This window comes from Leopardus geoffroyi, chromosome B1, assembly GCF_018350155.1.
Source record: "Leopardus geoffroyi isolate Oge1 chromosome B1, O.geoffroyi_Oge1_pat1.0, whole genome shotgun sequence".
NCBI classification, from domain to species: domain Eukaryota; kingdom Metazoa; phylum Chordata; class Mammalia; order Carnivora; family Felidae; genus Leopardus; species Leopardus geoffroyi.
This window is the reverse complement of record NC_059327.1, coordinates 70,167,608-70,177,395: the sequence shown is the minus strand read 5'-3', so window position 1 is coordinate 70,177,395 and position 9,788 is coordinate 70,167,608. Positions and strand designations below refer to the sequence as shown.

Here is a 9,788-nt window from a genome sequence, read left to right as displayed (position 1 = left end):
AGGAGAGAGAAAATCCCAAGCAGGCGCTGTGCTGTCAGCCCAGAGCCCAATTCAGAGCTTAATCTCACGACAGTGAGAGTCGGATGAAATCAAGGGTCGGATGCTCAACCGACCTAGTCACACTGGCGCCCTAATTTCCTAATATTTTCATTATGACTGACTTTTGCTAATTACAGTCTTTGATAACTTGAAACATAATTCATGCTACCACTCTTTTCTACCTCTGTAGAATCTGTGTAGCTAGTTCAAAGAAAAAAAAATTTATTGTCACAAAAGAGTAATATGGTTGATTATATTGATTATATTTTTACTTCACGTTAAAGGCACAAAAAACATCTCCCTGTCTGAAATAAAATGTATTACCAGAAACAAGGAATCAAGGGGAATTTTTACCACTTTTAAAGTAAAAGGAAGACACTCCTTACCTACATATATTTAATCCATATGCATTTGCAGTAGTGATTATGATACAAATATATCTAATTTTGCAAGGAAGAGTCTTTAGGTTTTTTTAAAACTTATTTCCCATATTCAATATTTTAACTGTTTATTATAGTTTCCCTTGACCCATACATTTGATACTATAGATTTCAATATGTTTTATTGGAGTTTTAGATATAATGGATACAATATAACATAAATCATACATAGGTGTAAATCTTATATTTGATGGGCATCTATTTCTTCAGTTTCATCCTTTTACTTCCCATTGCTGATTAACACATCTAAATTTAGGTTCATAAAGAAATCAAAATTACATTATTTTTCTTCTTAAATATAGGCCCAGAGAATTCAATGATTCGTTTAATTTCTGGAAAAAAGTCACTGGTGTTCTGGTAAACTGGTTGGTAAAAAAATGGAACTTCCTCAACTTCATAAAGAATGTCTTACAAAAACCCTACAACTAATATTATACTTAATGCTGAAAGAGTGAATGCTTTTCCTCTAAGAACAAGACGAAGATGTTCACTGTCATCCTTCTTTTTCAACAGTTTTGGAATTTCAACCAATAAAGCAAGAAAAGGAAACATAAGGTATATATATTAGAAAAGAAGAAAGTAAAACAGTCCATATTTGCAGATGGCATGGTTGATTATGTAGAAAATTTCAAGGAATGTACAAAAAGAAAACAAACCTCCCCCAAAATCACTCATAATTTACAAATGAGTTCAGCAAAGATGCAAGATAGAAGTCAACACACAAAATTCAATTGCATTTCCGTATACAAAAAATGAACATATGGAAACTGAAAGTAAAAGTATAATTTATAATTGGTCAAAAAATTAAATACTTAAATATAAATCTAAACTATGTACAGAAATTACATGCTAAAACTGTACACTGTAGAAGGAAAAAAAATATTTTTTTTAATGTTTATTTTTGAAAGAGAGAGAGACACGGAGTGCAAGTAGGGGAGGGACAGAGAGAGAGAGAGACACAGAATCCGAAGCAGACTCCAGGCTCTGAGCTGTCAGCATATAGCCCCACGCAGAGTTCAACCTATAGACCGCAAGATCATAACCCAAGCAGAAGTCGGATGCTTAATTGACTGAGCCACGCTGGCACCCCAAAGGAAAAAAAAAAATTAAAATATCTAAACAAATGAAGAAATCAAACCATGCTCATGGGTTAGAAGAGTCAACATAGCAAAGACGTCAATTTTCCATAATCTGATACACGGATAATATGGTTCTTATTCAAATCCCAGAGAGATTTTCTATACAATAAACAAGATCGTATTAAATTTTATATAGAAATGCAAAGCACCTAGAATAGAAAAAACAATTTCGCAAAAGAAAAGTAAAGTTATGGGGCGCCTGGGTGGAGCAGTCGGTTAAGCGTCTGACTTCAGCCAGGTCACGATCTCGCAGTCCGTGAGTTCGGGCCCCGCGTCGGGCTCTGGGCTGATGGCTCAGAGCCTGGAGCCTGTTTCCAATTCTGTGTCTCCCTCTCTCTCTGCCCTTCCCCCGTTCATGCTGTGTCTCTCTCTGTCCCAAAAATAAATAAACGTTGAAAAAAAAAATTAAAAAAAAAAAAAAGAAAAGTAAAGTTAGAGGAACCAATTACTCAATTTCAATAATTTTTATAATAGTAACAGGAATCATGACTCTATGTTGTTGGTGGAAAGATAGACACATCCATCAGTAGAATGGAAAAGATTATCTAGAAATAGACCAACAAAAATATCCTCAACTGATTTCAATAAGATGAAAAAACAATTAACCAGAGAAAGGAGAATTTTTCAACAAATAGTATTAAGCAATCAGCTACTCATAAGCCAGACAGTAAAAAAAAAAAAAAAAGAGAGAGAGAGAGAGAGAAATAATTGTTACTTAAGCTTCACAGTTTATACGAAAATTAACTAAAAATGAATTTTGTAATTAAATGTGAAACTATAAAACTTTTAGAAAAAAATAGAAAAACTTTAGGATACAGGATTTGGCAAGACTTCTTTTTTTTATAGTTAAGAATTCTTAAACTTCACACAAAAACATCGTTCATAAAATTTAAAAAAATGGAAACTCGAACTTCATCCAAGTTTAAAACTGTGCAAAGAAAATGAAAAGGCAAGCTACCAATGGTTGAAAATATATGTAAATCACATATTTGACAAAGTACTAGCATCAAGAAGATAGAAAGAGCACTGAAAGCTCAATAGTAAAAGGATAAACAGTCCAATTAGAAATAGGAAAAATATATGAAGGGACATTTAAATGAAGAAGATATACGGGCGCCCAGGTGGCTCAGTTGTTGGGCACCAGACTTCGGCTCAGGTCATGATCTCGCGGTTCGCGAGTTGGAGCCACACATCGACCTCTGTGTTGACAGCTCAGAGCCTGGAGCCTGCTTTGGATTCTGTGTCCCCCTCTCTCTCTCTGCCCCTCCCCTGTTCACGCTCTGTCTCTGTCTCAAAAATAAATAAAACATTTAAAAAATTTTTTAAATGAAGAAGATATACAGGTGGCAGATAAGCACATAAAAACTACTCAGTATACTCAGTATCATTGGCCATTAGGGAAATGCAAATTGAAACAATAATGAAATACTACTAACATCTATCATAGTGGCCAAAATAAAGCATCAATACCAAGTCCTGCAAAGGATGAAGGAAAGCTTGATCACTCATACATTGCTGGTGGCTATGTAAAATAACCACAATGGAAGATAGTTCGGCAGTGTCTTAAAAAACTAAATATGCAACTATCACGGGACCCAGAAATTGCGCTTTTGGGCTTTTATCCCAAAGAAATGAAGATTCGTGATCACCAAAAACCTGCACATGAATGTTTATTTCATGTAACTCTATTTATAATAACCCAAATCTGTAAACAACCTAAATGTCCTGCAAGGAGTGAGGAATTCAACCAATTGTGATATAGCCATACCATGGTGTATTATTCAGCATTGAAAAAGAACAGATATGGTTACCTGCAAAAGCCTGAATGAACCTCAAGGGAATTATACTGAGTGAAAAAAAGCCAATCCAGAGTTTACATATTATAGGATTCCATGTGTATAGTATTCTTATTAGCTGTTGCACAGCGTTATGGGGGAGGAGGAGGCAGGTAGGGAGTAGGCACATAAAGGACCATAGCAGTGATGGAAAATTTCTGCGTGTTGACTGTGTCAAAGTCAATATTTTGGTTGTGGTATTCTACTCTAATTTTGAAGACATTACTACTAAGGAGAAGTGGTTAAAGATTTTTATTTCTTATGACGAGCTTGGGAATCTACAATCATCTCAAAATAAAAAATTCAGTGAAATAAGTTAAATAATAATTCACTTTAAATGGCTTTCCCCCCCTAAAATCAAGGGGAAAAGAAAGTTAATCTAGATTTAAAAATTAAGCCAATTGAATACGATATACAAAAATAGATGCTTGCTTTCAATTATAAAAGCAAGTCAGTGGGAACCTAGTCTGTGTTAGGCCCCAAAAGTGGACAGCTACCTTTGGGAATAATTTGAGATCAGTGTTTCGTTCCACTTAAAGTCTTGAGCTAAGGTGACCTCCTGAGGCTCCTTTCAGTTATATAAACTTTATGTCTAATAGCTTTCAGTTTTGCTATAGAAAAAAAAAAAAAAAAGAATGGCTGATATAATTAATCTTGGAACAATACCAAATAGCATTTCAGTGACAGAAATAATGATGAATTTTTTGAAAAGTCTGGCATGAAATACAAAAGAAGACCTTAAATCCATAACCATAAATATATCATTAAAATATAAAATATATAATGGCCTTTTTTTTCCAGAAAATGAGATTACTACTCTTAAGATTTCCTGTAAAATATTCACTTTTACTGACAATACATTTTAAGAACTATTTTAAAATTTTTGCCTATGCTGTAGAGGTTTTTACTAAGAGCTGTGGTTGAGTGAGTATAAAAATAATGAACAAAAAAACCTGTCTTTGTTCTCAAGGATTTTGCTCTATATAAGTAACTCATTGTAAAAGGCTATAGAAGAAAAGTATTAAATGCTGATAAAGAGAATATGCCCTTAAAAACAAAAAAGGAGCACTGCATTTTTATTATTTCTCTTAGTCACTGTCTTAGTTCCTTCAGGCTGCTATACCAAAAATACCATGGACTGCGGAGCTTATAAACAATACAAATTTATTTCTCACGTTCTGGAGGCTGGGAAGTCGAAAATCAAGCCTCTGGAGGATGATTCAGTGTCTGCTGAGAGCCCATTTCTTGGTTTATAGATGGCTGTCTTTTCACTGTGTCCTCATATGGTAGAAAGGGGAAAGAGCAAGAAAGCCCTCCGGGAGTTCTTCTATAAGTGCACTAACCACCTCCCAAAGGCCCCACCTCCTGACACCAATATATTAGGGATTAGATTCGAGCATATGAATTTGGTGGCATAAAACGCTCAGTCTATGTAACACTTCCTTTCCAAGAGGACTCTAATAAATCTTTTTCGCAAGAATCTTGGTCTTGGGCTGTATTTATACAGCACCCAACCTAAAGGAGAAACCATAACAATGTGTAGTGCATTCTCAAAATGGCAGGAGCCCTGGTGAAGAAAAACACAATGTGTGAAAAGACTATTGGTAGATGAAGTTGGAAAAGTAGTTTACAGTTGGAATTGCAATTGCCTTGAAATTTATACGAAAAATTTAGGATGTGTTTGTAAGCAAGTTTTTGGTGAAGGGGCTGCTCTCAAGCCACCAATAATTGAGGAAAAAAATATGAAAGCCATGTAAATGATGAAATTAAGAAGAGAAAATTATGGGCAAGGACAATCAATTAGGAAATCCATTTAGGTGGTGTGAGTGACAATAAAGAAAAGACTCTCGGGGCGCCTGGGTGGCTCAGTCGGTTAAGCAGCTGATTTTGGGTCAGGTCATGATTTCAAGGTCTGTGGGTTCGAGCCCTGTGTTGGGCTCTGTGCTGACAGCTCAGAGCCTGGAGCCTATTTCAGATTCTGTGTCTCCCTTTCTCTCTGCCCCTCCCCTGCTCACAGTCTCTCTCTCTCTCTCTCTCTCTCTCTCTTTTCTCTCTCTCTCTCAAAAACAAATAAACATTTTTAAATAGAGAGAAAAGACTCATATAGTTTATAAATAATTTTTCTGTTATGGAAGCTTATTTAAAAATGGGTTTTATGGTGAAGGAGCCTATGATACTGGGAGGACAGTATGGTCTTTAATGGAAATAAGAATAAGGAACTGAAGGAAAATACTGAATCCTGATATGAACACATTTTGTTGCATGGGCAGCAAGTTGGCAAATCTATTTGTGGATGTAAATAAGGAAGCCATAAAATAAAGAGGAAAAGTTATAGAATGGATGAAGCAGTACTCAGTGAGAAAGCTATTTTGGTAAATGCTGAAGTTGAAAAAATGTGTACAGGAAAAAAATAGAATAAGAGAAGATAGAAAGTTTAGTATACATAAGAAATGTAGAGAAAAATAAAGAGATGAAGTAGTTTATGAACATAGAAAAAACTGTTGCATTTGGTGGGTAGGAAATAATGAATGATCTTTGATGATGGTTTTCAGTAGTAATAGGGAGGCAACTTGTTTTCACGATGTTAAGTAATGGATTTAGACTATTTTTTCAATAGAGTTGGCAGTGAAAGCAAATGAAATCTTGAAAATAAGTGGAATGGAAAGTAATAGAATATTTTTAACTAGCTGTAACTTCAACATATTTGTGAGAAAATAACCCATAAAAGTAATTTATGGCACCCCAAACATCCATATTTTAAAAATCATTACCAACAAAATAATGTAATTGTATTTACTTTTTTAAAATGTCAAATGTTTATGGATATCTGCATCTGCAGCAGACTGATCATTTTAATTCCAAATGTGAGTCTCATCAGGGAGTCTTCAATATCTGCTTTCAGTGTTCGTTTCCCGAAGAATCTGAGAGACAAGACGAATATTAGACAACAAAAATATCTAAGTAAATTGCTTTCTGTAAATGATCACTATGCAATGCCTTCTATCTGTGCATGATTTTCCCTTTGCTCCCCTTGTCGGTATGAACACTCTTAGTCTATTTTGACTTTAGCTCATTATAAATCTCTTCCAAACTAAAGATAATCAGAAATAATACCTAACACCAAAATTAAAATTATCTCCAGCAAACAAGTTCCAATTGTCAAGTCTACGTGTCTCCTATTTCATACATCTATAAAGGGTTATTTCTTTACTTCCACTCCCTCCATTCACTTTATTTATTTTTTTTTACTTCTCTTTTTAATGTTTTATTTTTTTATTTTTTTATTTTTTTTATTTTAAGAGAGAGCATGAGCAGGGGAGGGTGGCAGAAGGGGAGAAAGAGAAAATTCCAAGCAGGTTACATGTCAGCACAGAGCCCAACACAGGACTTGATCCCATGACCCTGGGATCATGACCTGAGCCAAAATCAAGAGTCAGACGCTTAACTGTAATGAGCCATGTTCTTTCTTGCCTCAAGGATTGAAGTATCCTCTCATCTACTACTTAACTGCATTTTATTCCTTAGGTGTCAGCTTAATTGTTACTTCTTCCAAGAAGCCTCTCAATTTGTTTCCCTCAAACTTAATTCTCTCGCAAACACCTCCCTAATTTTTCTACTTAGCATACCTTAATACTTTTCAGATATATATTTATTTCTGTGGCTATTTGATAAACCTTACTCCCACCATTGTGAAACAATAAGCAACTGTATCATTATATCCTGAATGCAGATCATAGGGCTTGCTATATAGAAGGCAACCAAAAATATTTGTTTTTTTTTAACGTTTATTTTTGAGAGAGAGAGAGAGCATGAGCAGGAGAGAGGTAGTGAGAGAGAGAAAGAGAGAGAGAGAGGGAGGGAGAGAGAATCCCAAGCAGGCTCCACACCATCAGTGTAGAGCCCAACGCGGGACTCAATGCCACAAACCGTGAGATCATGACCTGAGCGGAAGTCAGGAGTCAGAAGCTTAACCGACTGAGCCACCCAGGCCCGGGCAATCAAAAGCATTTGTAAAATAAATGGATATTTAGAACAATAATCTTAAGCGGAGTCAGCCTGATTAAGTATATCTACATCCCTGTTTGTATGCACACACAAGTATCTATGTATCTTGTGATCTATATCTTGTGTTGTCACAAGAACTGTATCCAAAGGAAACAAATCCATGAAAATTCTTAGAAACTGCGGTTCTTATATGAATCACTGTGGATAAGCTACTATGGGGACAATCACAGTGCTGTTCCAAGAGCAGTGTGAGTTGGGAGGGTTACCGTATATCTGGACTTACTATGATGATCTCATCCTACTGGAGAGGAGAATATTTTCTCGAAAGAAAAAATATTAAGAAAACCAGTCAGGTAGAGGGTAGCAGAAAAGGTAAAGTCGTAGTGGTTGAGGGTTAGAATCATGTCTGATGGGGCTACATTTCAGCTTACACTCTGTTGAACGCTGTTGCAGAAGCATAGGGCACTTAGCTTTCCACTGTCATAATGACTCTTCAAAGGATTATGAAATTGAGGAAACAAATGGGTTGAAACAAGAGGCTGTTGCACAGTATGTAAGTACTTCACTGAATAACCAAAGTGCCGTTGTAACTTCTTAAAAAGAAATACATAATACTAATAAAAATCAGATAGATGTACCAAAATTGAACTGAACTAAAATTCAAACAAAAAAAAAAAAAAAAAGAAGAAGAAATTTATGTGGTTGGTTTCAGTCTCTTCATTACTTAGTTTTCTCACTTGCCTGAAGTGAAAGGATGATAGTAATTTCAATAATAACAATTGTATCTTTAATATTCAATGATATTGAAAATGATGAGGTATTGTTTCTATTTATGGACTGTTAGGAAAGAATGCAAACGACAATGGTTTTCAAGGTAATACAGAAATGAAAACAGTGTAAAAGAGGGTTTTTAAAACTACAAAAGAACAAGAAGTGAGGGGCAAAAACCAAATTAAGAATCAGCACTCTTGCAGAGTAGGAAAACAAATTCTTATGGTAAAAAAACATATTCAAGAAAACAAGAAGAATGTGAATTGATGGCAAAAAGGGAAATGGCTTGAAAATTAGGTTGAGAACAATTAATTGAAAACTTACTACATCTTGGCAGTGATTTGCTGGCTAAGACAAGTACCCTTTCCCTCAAGGAGCTTACTTACTTCTAGGCAGAGAGATATAAAAGAAAAAAATTAAAATTAAAGCTGATGCCTGCAAGGACAGCATACAATGTGTGTATAACATAGAGCTATGTAACAGTGGAGTGAGATTATTCTCCATAGAGGCATTTAAAATGCTTAAGAAAAAAGGTCTTGATCTAATCTTAACAATGGACTGAAAATTTTCAGGAGATGGTGCACGGAGCAGTAAGTAATCATATAAAAAAACAGTTGGATGTGTGAAGGAAAACAGAATTTGTACCTTCACAGTCGCATTTTTCAGATTCAAGTCTTACACAACTGTCAGTAATCGACTACTTAAAAGAGATACTCGAAAACATTATTTGCATTCAAAGCACACCACCACATCTTATTTGTTGTTAAATTTCAGCACTGTAAGATTGCGTTTTCCTGTGCATTATGGGTACAATTGTTAACATTACACAGTAAAATGGTAATAATAGTCTGTTTCAAATACATGAAGACTCATTATGTAAATAGAATGAAACATCTGTTCTGTTTCCCCAGAAGCTCGCAAAGAAGGAAGTGAAAAGTAATGGCAAATACCGTAGTCCTCCCTTTTTTGAGGTTTCACTTTCCCCGGTTTCCATTACTCACGGTCCATTGCAGTGGGAAAGCAGATGGTTCTCCTTCTGACGTATTGTCAGAAGGTCAATGGTAGCCTAACTATGTCACAGTGCCTACTTCCTCTCATCACCTAGGCGTTTTATCATCCCACATCGTAACGTGAGTAATGTGCAATATATTTTGAATGTGTGAGAGAGAGATCACCACATTCATATACCTTTTATCACAGTATGCTATAACTGCTCTATTTTATTATTCATTGTTGTTATTAATTTCTGACTGCCTAATTTTTAAATCAAACTTTACCATATGTATGTATGTATGTATGTATAGGAGAAAACATAGTATATATAGGGTTTGGAACTAGCCGCGGACCCAGGCATCCCCTACTGGTCTTGGAACATATTCCCCACAGATAGGAGTTTGGGGGGCGGGGGACGGCTTCTGTATTTAGGTTTATAATATAATGTTGGTGCTGTATGACAACGGCAGTCATAAGATTTAATCTTCTGAGGATAACTTCAAGAAAAGAGATCGGTTTTCTCTCTGGGCTAAGTCTTAGCTGGCGGTAAGGTGAAAGTCATGACT

The 9,788-nt window shown here is 35.4% G+C and overlaps 1 long non-coding RNA gene across 2 annotated transcripts; it reads right to left on the bottom strand.

Moving 5' to 3' along the window:
• Nucleotides 1-4,624: 4,624 nt before the first annotated feature.
• Nucleotides 4,625-9,312, bottom strand: LOC123582902. 2 transcript variants are annotated; one of them, XR_006704639.1, is made up of 3 exons: nt 9,180-9,312; nt 6,251-6,374; nt 4,625-4,731 (listed from the first exon to the last, which is right to left on the bottom strand). It is a non-coding gene; the product is annotated as an uncharacterized LOC123582902 (long non-coding RNA). The 2 variants fall into 2 exon arrangements; XR_006704638.1 differs by lacking the exon at nt 4,625-4,731 and having other exon boundaries at nt 6,233-6,374; nt 9,180-9,307.
• Nucleotides 9,313-9,788: the final 476 nt, after the last annotated feature.